Source organism: Papio anubis, chromosome 7 (assembly GCF_008728515.1).
Source record: "Papio anubis isolate 15944 chromosome 7, Panubis1.0, whole genome shotgun sequence".
Classification (NCBI taxonomy): domain Eukaryota; kingdom Metazoa; phylum Chordata; class Mammalia; order Primates; family Cercopithecidae; genus Papio; species Papio anubis.
Window position 1 is genome coordinate 106331716 of NC_044982.1, and position 15036 is coordinate 106346751.

Sequence of the window (15036 nt, forward strand, 5' to 3'; positions counted from 1 at the left end):
GAAGCGGGAACAGGCACTTCACAGGGTGAAAGTAGGAGTGAGAGAGATGGGGAGTGCCACACATTCTCAAACGGCCACATCTCAGATCTACTGAGAACTCACCATCAGGAAGACAGCACCAAGTCGTGAGGGATCCACCCCTATGACCCAGCCACCTCCTTCTAGGCCCTATCTCCAACACTGGGGGTTACCTTTCACCATGAGATTTGGAGGGGCCATCCAAACTATATCACTATGAGAACCCATTCATTCATTCTATAAACGTGTTTTGTTTTGTTTTTTTTTCCTTCAGATTTTTTGTTTGTTTTGTTTGGAGATGGGGTCTTGCTCTGGCCCAGGCTGGAGTGCAGCAGTGTGGTCTTAGCTCACTGCAGCTTCAAACTCCTGGGCTCAAGCGATCCTGCCAACTCAGCCTCCTGAGTAGCTGGGACTAGAGGTGTGTGCCACCACTCCTGGCTCAGTCTATAACATTTGTGCCTAATACCTCCTCTGTGCTAGACCTAGGCTGGATTCTAGGGTACAGAGAAGAACAAGACCCAGCCCCTACCTCTGGGGAAGCCAGACCTGTCAGCAGTCACAGCTTAGGGGATGAGAGTGGGACAGAGGTGAGCACAGAGTGGGTGTACCAGAGGGGCTTCACCCCAGCCCTGTAGGGAGAAGCTTGTTAGAGGACAGTGGGAACTGGTCAGGGAGGGCAGGCATCCCCCAGGGGGAACAGCAGGTGCAAAGGTTTGCAGGCTCAGTTCTGTTGAGGAAGACAGGAGGCCCAATCTGATTGGAGGATAGTATTGGGAGGCACCGGGGTCAGGCATGAAGCTGAAGGCCACTTGGGGATGGGTCCCAGGGGGCCTGATGGGCCCAGTAAGGAGTGTGGGCAAGGAGCAGTAGGGAGCCATAGAAGGGTGTGGAGCAGGCAGCCAAGTGGTTGGATCTGCATTTTGGAGTGCTCCCCTGGCAGCTGCAGATGGAACATGGGTGAGTGTGGAGGTGAGAACAGGAGACCACCAGGAAGCTGTGTTATTTGCAGCTCGGACCCAGGTAGAGAGTGTCATTCACCACTCATCAGGAGGAGTTTGCTGGTCCCCGCAGTCCCTGTCTCCTGGAGGCAGGTGGAACACGAGCTGTACATGCCCCAGTCACCTCCACGTGCCCCATGGGCTCATACCCCTACTCTCTGTACATTTAGGGAGAAACACACCCCAGCTTCTCCCTCTTTCCCTCCCTCTCTCTCTCCCTCCCTGCAGCACTGGAGCCTTGAACCCCTCCTTTCCTGGAGTTTTCTGCAAAGGCCCTTTCTATGTTCCCTTTACCCCAAGGGCTCTCCTCAGCCCCAGTTCTGCATTCCCCAGGGGTGTGACCATCTCAGAGTTTTCTGGACACCTAGAGAAACCAGAGAAACCCCTGACCCTCGCCTGGGAGGACCGGAGCCGTGCTGAGGAGCCACAGGCCCTGGCTGCCAGTGTACCTTGAGCAACCTTCTGCCCCTGTGGACCTTGGCCTGGGGGAGCATAGGCATGGGTTCCACAGTCTCCAGCTGAGGTTCTCAAACTGGTCCTAGAGCCCTAGCATTTCCAGAAGGGGCCTCAGGGATACGAGGGTGGGGCTGGGGCTGGATAGGGCTGAGTGGATGGGTGTTGGTCGCCTCCCACTTCAACCAGCCCTGCTTAGATCTGCAGTTCCTATTGGGGTCTGAGAAGGATTAAAAAAACCCATTAACTCTTTATTGATTTTGTTTTTCTGATTACGGTAGAAGACTCAACCATACATTTGTGGAAAACGGAGACCATGAAAGCCCCCTTGTCCCACTGCTCAGAGGTGATTGCTGTAAAGCCTGGCATATTGTCCTCCAGTCTTTTGGGGAATATAGCAACAAGTCATTAATTAGAAATGGGCTTATGCTGAAATAGCATTTTACAGCTTGATTTTTTCTCTATTGTTATACGTAGACGTACCTCATTCTGTCAGATGGCTGCAGAGTGTTCCATAGTGTGGACATGCTATATTTTATTCGAACTTTCCCTTATTGATAAATGTTTAGGGCGTTTAGAATTTCTTTTTTCAGTCTTACCAGCAATGTTTCCAGGAGCATCCTTGAGCATGTATATGTGAGTGCTTGTGCTATTATATCATGGGAGAGGCTCCTAGAAGTGGAATTACTAGGTTGTGGAGTGTGTGGTTAAAATGTTAATCAATATTGCCAAATTACCCTTTCAAAGGTTGAGCCAATTCCCCCTCCCTCCAATGGTCTGTGAGTACTCATTTTCCCACATTCTTGCCAGCACTGCTTGTTATCAATCATTTAAATTTTTCCCAATCTAATAGGCAAAAAATGGTAGCATGTCGCTTTCATTTGCATTTCCCTGGTTGCTAGTGAGATAGGACATCTTTTCGTGCATTTATTGGTCAATTTAGTTCCTCCTCTGCAGATTTCTAATTCACTGCCAATTTCTCTCTTCTTTTGTCTTTTTTCTTATTGATTTGTAGGGGCTCTTTGCATATTAGTGATATTTTCTTCCAGTGTCTCATTTGCCTTTTAACTTTGTTTATGTGTCTTTTGCCATACAGATGTTTTACACGTTTATGTACAGTAGTTGGATTTGTTGAATTTTCACTTTATGGCTTCAGGATGTAATGTCTGGCATAGAAACGCTTCCCACTGCATCAGATTTCATTTCAAATAAGAACTTTATTGCTGAAAAAACTTTGCAAAGCTCTGGTTTGTAGGCTCCTTCCCAGCTGTGTGTCTGTTCCTCTTGGTAGCTGCAGGCCTGCCTCTGAGGGAGGGGAGAGGTCCTCCATCCATCTTCAGCTCTCAGCTCTCCCTCTTTCTGGCTGGCTTTGGGGTCGCTGCCACTCTCTTTCAGAGCCTCTGTCTCTCATATGATTTGCCCCCATTCCTCTGTCTCTGCTGTTTTCCCGTCCCCAGCTGGTTTCCTATCAGGCAGCAGTAACTAGGGGTGTGAGGTGGCTGTGGCGGCAGCCCTTAGTGGGTTGGGGACGGGATGGCAGCTGTCACAGAATGTGCCCCTTCGCCCAAGTCATGTGGGCTGGCAGGGGAGGCCCTGGCCTGGTTTCTTCTCTAGAAGAGACTCTTCCTGTCAGAGCCCGAGGGCGGGCTCTGAGCCAATCCTAGTCCCTCTTCCATCAGGAAGCCTCCAAGACAGCTTCTTCCTCCCTTCCCATAGTCCTGGACCTGGCCCTCCTTTCTGTCCTTGCTGGTCTTTCTCCATCCTGCCTTCACAGGGCTGAGCTTCCCAGAGTCCACCTGGCCACCTCTCAGGGCCTTGGTTTCCACCTGTGTAACATAGGTCCTGGGCGGCTGTCATAGCTGCTGGAAAGCATGGAACCTACAGCACTGGTGGGTCTTCCCAGCCAAACTCTGAAAGGTGTTACCTCTTGTTCTCTTAGTACAGCCCCATCCCAAAAAACAACAACACAAAACAAAACAAAACACCAAAAATCACAGGAGAGAGCTTGCATGTTGCTGACAAAGAGATAGGGACTTGTGTTCCGTCAGGATGGTGGCCAGTGGGGCTCACTGGTTCTCTGCTCACCTCAGGCCCAGTGTCATGCCTGGCTCATGGGAGGTGCCCAGGAAAGAAAGAGAGAAAGGGCAAAGGCTTAATGAACAATGTGGGAGCTGCTGAGGCTGGGGAGGAGGAGGGAAGTCTGGGGCCCACATTCTTTGAGTTACTTCTGGGTAGCAAGGCACTTTCCTCATAATTCCTCATTCCTGGGGCCTGAGGTGCTAATGAGAAATATCCCCCTTTACATCCTGGAGATGTGGGCCCCAAGTGGACTATAGTGGGACCTTGGGCTGGGGGAGCAGCTGGGAGAAAACTTGGGGAAACTCAGAGGTCTCTTAGAAGCATGGCTCAGAAGTGCATAACCTAAAACTCTGAGGGACCCTTCCCTGGGCTCCTGCAGTCCCTGGCCTTCTGGCCTGGCACCCACCCTCTGGTCATGATGGTCTGTCTCCTCTGAGCAGGAGCAGTGTCCTTTATATCTCCCTGTTCCACTGACCAAGCGCATGGTACATACTTAACAGAAGTAGAATGAATTAATGAGGGAATAGCTAGGGGTATTGATCAGAGGGCTCAGGTCTGGGGAAGAGGAGACCTGGGCTCTGGACTTGACTTTTGGTTGACTTTCTGTGTGACCCTGACCCTGGTTGGACCTCAGTCTCCCCATCTGTACAGTGGGCGTGGGCCTCTCAAGCTCTGTGATTTTGCTCCATGTTGCCACAGCAGGCACAGGCCTACATGACATACACATGCAGCACACATGCCAGGGCCCTGTGTGATCAGTGTTTGCTGAATGTGTACCGCGTGCCAGCCCCACTCAGTGCTGAACCCACTTTGTCAGAGTCCTTGGATAGCTGTTTCTGTGGAGGTCTCACATTTTCTGGGGCATTTGTTCATTCTGCTAAACACACAGGCTACACAGGCTGAGAGCTCCCTGGGCTCCACTGAGGTGGCAAGGAGCCAAAAGAGCAGGTAGGAGGCCCCCAACCTTGGCTGCAGCCCCTTGCACTCTCCTTGGCTGTGAGGCCTGCAGCTGGGGTTTCATGTTTTTGGGGACCTGGCACACCAGCAGACCTCATGTCCAGGCGAGTGCCCGGCTCCCACTGCATCTCCTCCCCTGCCCCCAAATCATTGTCATGCTCTGCCTGTGGTCCCATTTCCATAGCAACTCCTTGTGATGCCACAGAGGAGAGTGGGAGCTTTAGGAAGATTTTGGGGGAAGGGAGTGGGAAGCCCATTCATTGTCTTGGAGTATAGCAGCTGGGGGCCCGGAATGGCACTGTGGGGATGGCTTACCCTGCCAGCTCAGGTGGAACTGGGTTCAGGGTCGCCAGCCAGGTGGTCTGGAGGCCTTCCAGGGACAGGGCTGCCCAGGTTGGCCTGGGCCTGGCTGGCTCATGCCAGTCTATCAGGATCCAGCTTGGGAGGCCACTGACAGCGCCTCTGTCTGGCTAGACCTGGCTTAGGGTACCCGGGCCTGAGGAGCTGCCCAGTCTCTGCTACCCCTCTGTCCCAGGCTGGCACCGCTATGTTCTCTCCTGTCCTCCAGGATCAGCAACTAGTGGGAGGTGCACCCAGGGCCGGCTGGCAGCAGGGCCATAATTTGGGACTGGTGAACTGTGGGGCTGGGCAGGCCTCTCTTCACTGGTCCGGACTGCTTCGTGGCTCTGTTGTCAGGATGGGAAAGCCAAAGTGGGCCCTGGAGCCTGCTCAGCACCCATTTCTCTGCATCCTTGGAGAAGTCTGCAGCCCATAATATAGGAAGACCCTGGCCTCAAAACATCTCCTACATCTTCACCTACCACGTGGCTAGAAATTCCAGCATTCGCTGGATTTGATAGAATGTTGATAGATTTGATAGAATGTTGATTGTGGGAGGGACCCTAAGGGCTTTTCCATCTTCTGCCCACATTATAGCAGTCACCTTGGAGCCCCATCCACCCATCCTTCCATCTCTCCCATCCGGAAGGCCTTGTGAATGCCCCTGGGGTCCTAGGCCTGTGCTGGACAGCACCCAATGGGAAATCGAGCAGAAAGGAGGGGCTGGCCTGGCCCTCCAGGGAAGGTGGAAGCTGCTTGCCCTCTCAAGGGCTGCCGGGAGCCGGTGCTGGGTTCGATGTCAGCTTCTTGAGCTTCCCTTTCACCATCACGGTTGAAACCACCCCTGGGTACCCCCTGCACTTATGTTTTCTTAATCCTTGTCTTCATGTTGACTTATGTTTGAAGGTGGATTACCATGATGCTGCCCAAGCACACATCCAGGAAATCACACCTGTGATGTGCCTGTCATTTTTTTTTTTCCAATACACAGATAGAGAAACACATAACTGAAAATGAAAACGTTTGTCTGCATACCACGAAACCCCCTTGTGCACTCCCAGAAGCATGTGTCTCCTACTTTGGGAAACACAGATCTGATTGAAACCTCTTTGCAGCAGCTCAGAAAGAGATCTGGGACTTGGTCTGAGAGGTTGAGGAAACTGAGGTACAGAGGAAGAAGCTTTGCCCAGGGCCACGTGGAGGAGGGAGAGCTGGGAGTTAACTCGCCTCCTTGGACTTTGAGCTGAGCTTATATCCTGCACCATGGAGGCCTCAGAGCCTTTCCAAGGAGCCAGAACTTCCTAGCACCCTCCCCGACTCACAGAGGACAGAGCGTCTGGTCAAGAGGAACCCTTGGAGAATATATAATGAAGGAATAAAACAGGATGCCTGGGTATGATGACTCCGTGGATAATCCCAGCACTTTGGGAGGTTGAGGTGGGAGGACTGCTTGAGGCGAGGAGTTTGAGACCAACCTGGGCAACATAGTTTACAAAAAAATTAAAAAGTTAGCTGGCCGTGGTGATACACACACCTGTAGTCCCAGCTCCTTGGGAGGCTGAGGTGGGAGGAGCACTTGAGCCCAGGAGTTTGGGCTGCAGCGAACTATGATGGCACCACTACACTCCAGCCTGGGTGCAGAGCAAGACTCTGTCTCTGTACCTTAAAAAAGAAAGGCGGGAGAGGTTGGGGGATGGGAGGGTGAGTAGGTGGGGGGTTGTAGGGATCTTGGGGCCTCGGAAGTTGAGGCTCAGGCCCAGGGAGAGGCACTCTGGTGCTGCCCATCGTCCCCTCTCAGGGATTAGCCTGGGGCCTGCCTCCTGGGTCCTGGCTGGGGAGGAAGGCAGGCAGTGGCATTGGCTGGACACCTACTGTGCACCAGGCCATGTGTCCCTTCTCTCTCTATATCCTCCCAGCAGTCCTGGCAGGAGAGATGATATCTCCCTTTTATGGATGAGGGAAGTGGCTTTCCCAGGGCCACAGAGCCAGTTGGTGGGAGAGGCATAGTCAGACTCCAGCCTGCTGGGGCCACAAACCCTGCCCTTCCCAGAGGCCTGCCTACCCCAGCTAGTGCTCTGTGTGTGTGTGTATATGTGTAAGCATAAGTTTGCCAGTGAATGAGAGAACATGTGTGAGTGTGTGCAAGTGTGTGTGTGTCAGAGTGTGTGTGTGGGATGTTTGAGTTTTTAATGGCTCAACCAGGCAGGATCAGACCCATTTGCAGGTGTGGCCCCCACTGCATCCCGACCACCTGCTTCCCTGCTCTAGCTGACAGCCATCTCCTCTTTCTCCCCACAGCCTCCTGCGCCCACAGGCCCTGAGGCTCCAGTGCCCACAGGTGGAGAGGGCAACTGAATCCAGCTCAGGCTAAGCCCCACCCAGCTGTACTTCCCAGACACCCATCCAACCCTAGGTAAGATGCCACTCTGGGCAGCAGGGCAGGGTGGGGGTGGTGTGAGCCATGGAGGGTGTGGGGTCTGTAGGGGAGGCTGTCGTGGGGCCTTCTTTCTGGGAGTTTCCCCATCTCTCCCTCCCCACATGCAGCCACGCTCAGGAGGTTGCTGTGGCGGTGCCACTTGCCGCCAGCCCTTGCTGTAGCAGGGCTCTCCAGCAGGCAGCTTGGAAGCCTGGAGTGTTCTTCCCAGCAACTGGGTTTCATGGACAGTTCCGGCTAATGGGTTCCCGTGTGGCATGGGAGGTCTCTAAGGGCAGGCTGCAGGGCTCTGTCTTTGGTCCTGTCACATTGTTGACCAAATGTGTGCCTGATTTCAGGTCGGGAGGGAGCCAGAACATGTGGACTGAGACAATCAGGGTCCAAGAGACTGTCAAGAGGCTGGCATTAGCTCTAATGTGTGGAGTTTAACAGGGTTCCACACCAGAGACAGCATGTGGGTCCAGACACCTTGAGGGAGAGATGAGGCTCAGACCCCAGGTGTGTTTGTGCAACAAGCACTGGCAGCCAGGTGACCTTGGCTCTCTGTGAACAGCAGATAGGTTCTTAGACTGTAACATGAGGAGCAGGATCCCCAGAATGTGAATGGGAGGTGACAAGTCCTCTCACTTTGTGGTTCATGTGAAGGGATGTGGAGAAACAACAGCATGTCCCAGAGAAGTGGGAGATGGGGAAGGAGGGGGACCTGGGTTGCTGCCTGGTTTGACCTCTGGCTTGCTTGTGACCTTGGACAAGTCACCTCTACCCCATATCTTGGCCAATCCCCTGTTCTTGACAGGCCTCTGTCACCCATGAGAGGGCTGCAGAAAGACTTTGCTAAACAGAGGGAATGGTGGGGTGGGCTATGGGCAGCAGGCTGGCCTGGCGGATTGTCCTCATTTTTCAGAGGAAGAAGCCTGGCGGCTCTTCAGGCAGCAGGCCTGGACTCCCTTCTCCTGAGGGATCGGGTGACAGCTGTGTTTGGCTGAGGCTCAGCCAGCCCTGTCCTCACACTGAAGCTGGCGGAAGCAGAGGCCTGGATTTCCTTCCCAGACACGAGGCCTTGCTCCGAAGCCCAGTTAGCACCATCAACATATTTCTGGTAATTAGTTGGCTCTGGGTAGAATGAGCAGCTGATTAGCCCCTCCAGTTTAACCTGTAATTGCTGCTGGGAGATGGGTGAGAGGATGGGGTCAGGGTTGTCTGTGCAGCAACCGGGGTGATGGGGGCAGGGGGCAGGGGCGTGAGCAGCCTCCCCACTGCCCAGGCAGACAGCAGCACCCACAGGCACCACAGCCCGGGGCATGGGGAGCTCAGGAGGCAGGGAGATGCAGGCGGGAGCTGACACAGGGCAGGAGGGCCACAGTCAGCTGGGGATCTGGCAGGGCTTGGAACAAGTCACACCTGGGCTAAGCCTTGAAATCTGTAAGGTGCTTTTCAAACATTTTATTTTTCTGGTTATAAAAAAAGTAATGTGTGTTCTTTATAGAAAAGTGTGAGCGCTTGGGTGTTTAGCCCGTCAGTCTTCTACAAAACATGTATTTATGACATAATTGGGATCAAGCTGTACTTACTGTTTTCTAACTTGCCTTTTGTACTTAATCCCATACCAAGATCATTTTCCTATCATTCAATACTCTTCGATAATGTGATTTTTAATGGGTCCTGCAGACTCTAGGAGTGGTGGGCAGGATGAGGTGAGGTGTCCTGATCGGTTGCCTTGACCAAGTGGGAGATGAAAGAATTTGGATTCAAGTCCCAGCCCTGCCACTTACTGGGTGTCCTCGAGCAAGTGACTCAGCCGCTCTGGACCTCTTTTTCCTCCCGAGTGGCACAGTAACCTCCCTGAAGGGTGGTGAGGATCAGATGGGATTGCACAGGTGAACCTGCTGGGCCCAGGCCTGGTGGGTCTTGCCTGTGGAACCTGAATTTGTGGGCTGTGTCTTAACGGCACTGTTAGGTGGTGCTGGTTCTTGTTCCAGCCCTGCTTGCTTCTTGCAAGTGATTCATTTCTCCAGTCTCAGTTTCCCATATACCTACCTCACGGAGGTGTTGTACTGTCTCAGCGAGAGTCCTCTGTGACCTTCCCCCGCATCATTGAATGAGTCTGTTCTCCCTAAGTACACAGTGGAATTTGCCTGGGGTTGGCCACCACATCATGAGTAGGTGACGTGGTCCTTGCCTCTGGGTAGCAATGTGAAGTTAGAGGGATCAAGGAGAAATGCTGTGAGCCTCAGGAAAGGGAAGGAGATAAAAGCTGGGGAAGTCAGGGAGGGCTTCCTGCAGGTGTCTGGTCCTTAGAGCTCGTGAGGATTTGGGGAAGGTGGGGGTGGGAGAGAGTGACAGAGAGCACGTGTGTTTGGGAATAGTGTGAACAAAGAACAGGCAGGAGGAGTAAGCCTGGGACAGGGTATGAGCTGTCCGAGAGCTGCTGCTGACTGGGGGTCAGAGCTCTGAGAGGTCCCAGCCCTGGAGCCCTGGTGGGGGTGGAGGACCAGTAGTTGGGGGTGGGACCACTGTCTGCTGACTAAGGGCAGGGAGACATCAAACAGCCGGGATCCTGGCACACAGCCCTACCTGGGGGCTGCAGGGAGGGGCGGGATTTAGCATAGGATCTATGGACAGGCCTCCCCACACACCAGGGCCTCAGTTGGGAAGTGCGAGGGACTGTGTAAGGCCTGGGAAGAGGCTGGTGGCTGCTGCCCAAACTGGCAGGACCCCACCTGTGGAGATCAGCCTGTGGGCCACCTTTAGCCAAAATGTGTGAGCCAGGGGCTCTGGCTGCTTGAAGTCCAAGAGAAGGAGATGTGGGAGGGGTCCACATTGGGCTTAGAGGGCCGGGGAGGCTCACCCTTGTGGAGCACCCACTTTGTGCCAGGCCCTAAGTCAGACTCACTCCCAGCTTGGGTTTGTGTAATTTGCACAACAGCCTGGAGAGGGCGCCAGCTCTTAGACTTATTTTAAGGAGCTGGAAACTGGGAGAGGCGAATGACTGGCCTGCCCTGGCCCTGTTTCAAATCGGAACTCCACACATCATGCTTTTTCAGTGGCCCCATGCTACTCCCCAGGGCTGTGGTTTTTACAGGTGATGACCCCAGACTTCCCTGGGCAGGCTTGAAAGAACTATATCGCAGTACGAAGTCTTCCTTGGCTTTGCCTTTCTTAGGGAGGCTCAGAGAGGTCGAGGGTATGACCCAATGCCACACAGCCCTGGGGTCTGCAGTCCCTGGCTCCCTGGGGGGCATGTGCCATGATCCCTTCTCTCTGGGGTCTGGTGGCCCCAGCCAAGCCCTACGAGGTCTGGGAACCTAGGGGGTCTTCCCAGATGTAAGACTACTCACGCCTCGGAGCCACTGAGAGAGGCTTTAAAAATTTTGGCCTCAAATTAAAACCTATGAGCTCCTCAAAACAATGAAAAATTTCCCTAATAAAAGGAGAGGCACACTCAGGCATGTCCTAAATGAATTGAGTGACTTCAGGGATTAATTCGGGATGTATGGGAGGGCGCCCAGCCGGGAAAAGTGCACAGTAGATATTGTAACAAATTGTTTGCTCACAAGAGGAATAATTCTTTTTTCTTTATTATACTTTAAGTTCTAGGGTACATGTGCACAACCTGCAGGTTTGTTACATATGTATACATTTGCCATGTTGGTGTGCTGCACCCATTAACTCGTCATTTACATTAGGTATATCTCCTAATGCTATCCCTCCCCCCTTCCCCCACCGAATGACAGGCCCCGTGTGTGATGTTCCCCATCCTGTGTCCAAGTGTTCTCATTGTTCATGTTCTCACTCACAGGTGGGAAGAGGAATAATTCTTTTTTTTTTTTTTTTTTTTGAGACTGAGTCTCGCTCTGCCGCCCAGGCTGGAGTGCAGTGGCCGGATCTCAGCTCACTGCAAGCTCCGCCTCCCGGGTTCACGCCATTCTCCGGCCTCAGCCTCCCGAGTAGCTGGGACTACAGGCGCTGCCATCTCGCCCGGCTATTTTTTGTATTTCTTAGTAGAGACGGGGTTTCACCGGGTTAGCCAGGATGGTCTCGATCTCCTGACCTCGTGATCCGCCCATCTCGGCCTCCCAAAGTGCTGGGATTACAGGCTTGAGCCACCGCGCCCGGCCGGAAGAGGAATAATTCTTAATGTGCACTGGCTACAAGGGGAAGCTACCTTGGCTGCCTGCAGCACGATCCCTCATCAGCCAGGCGCTGGGCAGGGTCTCTGCTAGGGCAGCCTTACCTGTAAGCCTCCAGGCCTTCCAACCACACAAGCTGGCCTGAGTGGGACTGAGTGGGCCCTCCATGCGTCCTTAGAGCCCCACGGCCTTCTGAGTTCTGCTCTCTTCTGCTGGCTCTGTGCTTTTGGCTAGGGCGGGGAAGGTGCTGGCTGGAGGGCAATTCTTCCTCCTCTGCTATGCAAACCAAACTCTTCCTGTTGAGACCTCCCGGAGACCCCAGCCTGCCAGTCCCCCCATCTCAGACGACCCAAAGGAGGCTCCTCACAGACTGGCTCTCAGCATGCCCCAGTTTACCTGTCCTAGGCTTGGGCAGCTGCTTCCTTCCCAGGTCCCTTGCCTCGGGGATGAGTGGGGTGGGGGCAACACCGTCCTCCCTGGCCAGCCCTCCCAGGTTCCTAGTGTCTCTGTACCAAACCTGGAGGAAAGGTGAGGCAAAGTCAGTCTGTGCTCAGGAACATAAATGAACACCACTGAGGTGCAAACGGAGAAAGACTTCCTGTATCCCACCTCCCCCTCCCGGCTGGAGTGGGTCCAGCACAGAGAGAAAAAAGCACTGGCTCCTGAGTCAGGCGAGCCTGGATTTGGGTCTAGCTTCCCTGCTTTCTGACTCTGGGACTCCAGGCAACTCCCACAATCTCTCCAGCTTCTTCCTCTGTAAGAGATGAGATTTGTTTTAGCAGCAGCAGCAGCTGCTCAGTTTTGAGATACAGTCTTATCCATCCACACAGCAGTCCTAGAAGTTGGGACCTAGGATTATCCCCATTGAACGGACAAAGAGACTGGGCTCAGAGAGGTGAAGCTCTCTGCTTCCTTGTAGCTGCTTCATGAAGTTGTTTAGAGAAAAGGGCCCTGATTATAGATGCTCCTCCATGAACACTGGCCCCACGTGCTCCCTTTCCTGAGCAGAAGAGGTGCTGAGGCCCTACCAAGGTAGGGGCAGGGGACTTTGGGCACGGGGACCCTGATCCTTCTCACCTCTCCCGTCTGGCTTGGAGCCAGCCTGCCCTTTCATTCACTCCTTCATTCACCCGCTCATCAAGTGCTGATGAAACACCTATGAAGCGCGGTATCCCCAGCAGCTAGAACGTTATGCACTGTTCCTCCCCCCAGGTAGCTTCCCGTCTTGAGGGAGCAACAGCACAGCAAACAAGTAATTTGGGTAATCTCAGACTGTGCTGAGTCCAGGAGGGAAACAATAGGGCTGTGGAATTGGGAGTGGCTGGGGTGGGGTGAGCTGCTCCAATGGGCATCCAGGCAGGCCTCTCTGAAGAGGTGACTTTGAGGGGCTGAATGTCAAGGCAAAGGCTGGGAGGTGGGAAGTAGCTGGCTATCTCTGGAGATCAGGAGGAAGACAGTGTGGCTGGTGTGTGGGGAGTGAGGGAGAGAGCAGGGACAGGGGTGGGAAACAGAGCCTTAGCCGCCCTGCTGAGGAGCAGGGGTGTGCTTTGGAGGGGGTTAAGCCGATGAGTGAAAGGGCCTGATATGTGCTTTCCAAATTCTGTTCTGGCCTCTGGGTGGAGAGAATGGATTAGAGGCCGTGGCAGGAAGAGCAGGGAGCCTTGAGGGGAGGTGGGTGCAGGGACCCAGGAGAGAGGTGGGGTCATGGCTGCAGGGTGGTGGTGCAGATGGCGAGGAGTGGGTGGCTGGGAGAAGGGTTGGAGAGTGGTCATGGGATGGGAAGTCCGAGAGTCCTGGTCGGGGCTGGGTCAGTTTGGCTCGAGTGGCACCATTTTTTGAGATGGGCAATCTGGCGCAGGTGGAGGTGCAGGCATTCTGGTTTGAACTTGCCGGGTTTGAGGAGCCAGTGAGCCATGCAAGTGGAGCATCAGGCCTTCAGTCAGCACTGGGGACCTTCTCACTTCTGGTCCAAGGTCAAAGGCTTTGCCCTAATATGCGGCTCATCTCATTGCCAGCCCATTTTTCAGATGAGGACACTGAGGGGCTCACCTCAGTCCTTAGACTGCACGTGGCCTTCTTTCAGACCCCTGGCTGGAGCAGAGAAAGCACCACTTGAGTGGTGCCTGATAGGAAGGTAGCAGGAAAACTTGGGGCCACCTCCTGCTGACGCACATGTGTATGCAGGCATGTGTGTGTGTGTGTGTGTATGCGTGCGCACACTTGAGCATCGTGTGGAGCCCGTTAACAAACAGAGAAATAAATTAACAAGTATTCAACCTGCCTAATGTTCCTTCTGTTCTGTATAATAGAGCACAGGAACATAATTTTCCCCTGGAGCAAATTGCTACAGCTGAATCTGCTCCTTGTTTTCCTCCAAAAACTGCTTAAAATTCTGGAAGCTTGTTGATTTCGGGTCATTTCCCTTTCTGGCTCCTGTCCCCAACCCCCAGGCTGCTTCCCTACGCCTTCCCATGTGTGCCGATTGTCACAGCTCCAGGGCTACCATTTTGCAGATGAGAGGAACCTGGGAGGTGGCAGCTCCGGCCAGGGGCCCTGAGGGTGAGAGGCTTTCGCTGTGTGGAGCATGAATGAAATGTCCAGCACTGACAGAAAACACTGGCAGCTCCCCACTGGGCCTGCCACAGACCACTGTGTGACCTTGGGCAAGTCACAACCCCCTCTGAGCTTCAGTTTCCGCCTGGCAAACACAGGGCTGATCACGCCTGCCATCTCCATGTGAACACGCCTGGTGGTGTACGGAGTGCGGAGTGTGATGTAGATGTGAGCTGTCTACTTCTGAGGCACCACGTGCAGCGACTGGGGAGCCTCCCACCCCCAAGCCTTCTAAGGAGCCTTTAGATTCAGGGACTCTTGGCCTGCTTCTGAAATCCTCTAGGGCACTTCTAATTTTCTTAAAGCAAATTAATTTTCATCCACTTTAATTAAACATGTCTTATGAAAATGTATATTTATTTATAGAGCTTCTCACTGCATTCCTGATCACTGCTGCCATTCAGAGCCCAGCTCAGATCCCCGCTTCCAAGCAGCCTCCTTAGGCGTGGGAGCTGGGTGAGAGGGAGGCTTTTGCACATTGATTCCTGGCTGGCTCCAGCCTGGCTGAGTTACCTTTGCTGGAGGCAGAAGGGGAACACTGGAATCCAGTGCTCAGGAGCCAGAAATTCCAGCCCCCTACCCATGCCTTCAGGGAACCGCCTGGACTTGATGAAACATGCAAAGTTCCATCAATCTGGGGACTGCCCCTGTGCTCTTCAGCAGAGAAATTAAATCCCAAAGAAATCACTGAGGGTTTGTGGGCTGGTTGAAGGATGGGCCTTGGCCTCAGGTCTGCGGTGTCCAAGGTACAGTCAGCCCAGGCTTGTCTTCTCTGCTATGACAGCCAAAACCTCATCTCCTCCAGAAAGCTCTCCTTGACTTCTTCATCTATCTTAGTCCACTTGGGCTACAACAACAGCATACCACAGACTCAGGGGCTTGAACCAGAAAGCATGTTTTCCCACAGTTCTGGAGGCTGGGAGTCTGAGATCAGGGTGCCGGCATGGTCAGGTCAGAGGGAGAGCTGTCTTCCTGGCTTGCCTATGGCCACCTTCTTGCTGTGTCCTCACATGGT

The 15036-nt window shown here is 53.6% G+C and overlaps 1 long non-coding RNA gene across 1 annotated transcript; it reads left to right on the plus strand.

Moving 5' to 3' along the window:
• Positions 1 to 372: 372 nt before the first annotated feature.
• Positions 373 to 10881, plus strand: LOC116275780. The gene is made up of 3 exons (XR_004185080.1): positions 373 to 6237; positions 7143 to 7257; positions 8183 to 10881. It is a non-coding gene; the product is annotated as an uncharacterized LOC116275780 (long non-coding RNA).
• Positions 10882 to 15036: the final 4155 nt, after the last annotated feature.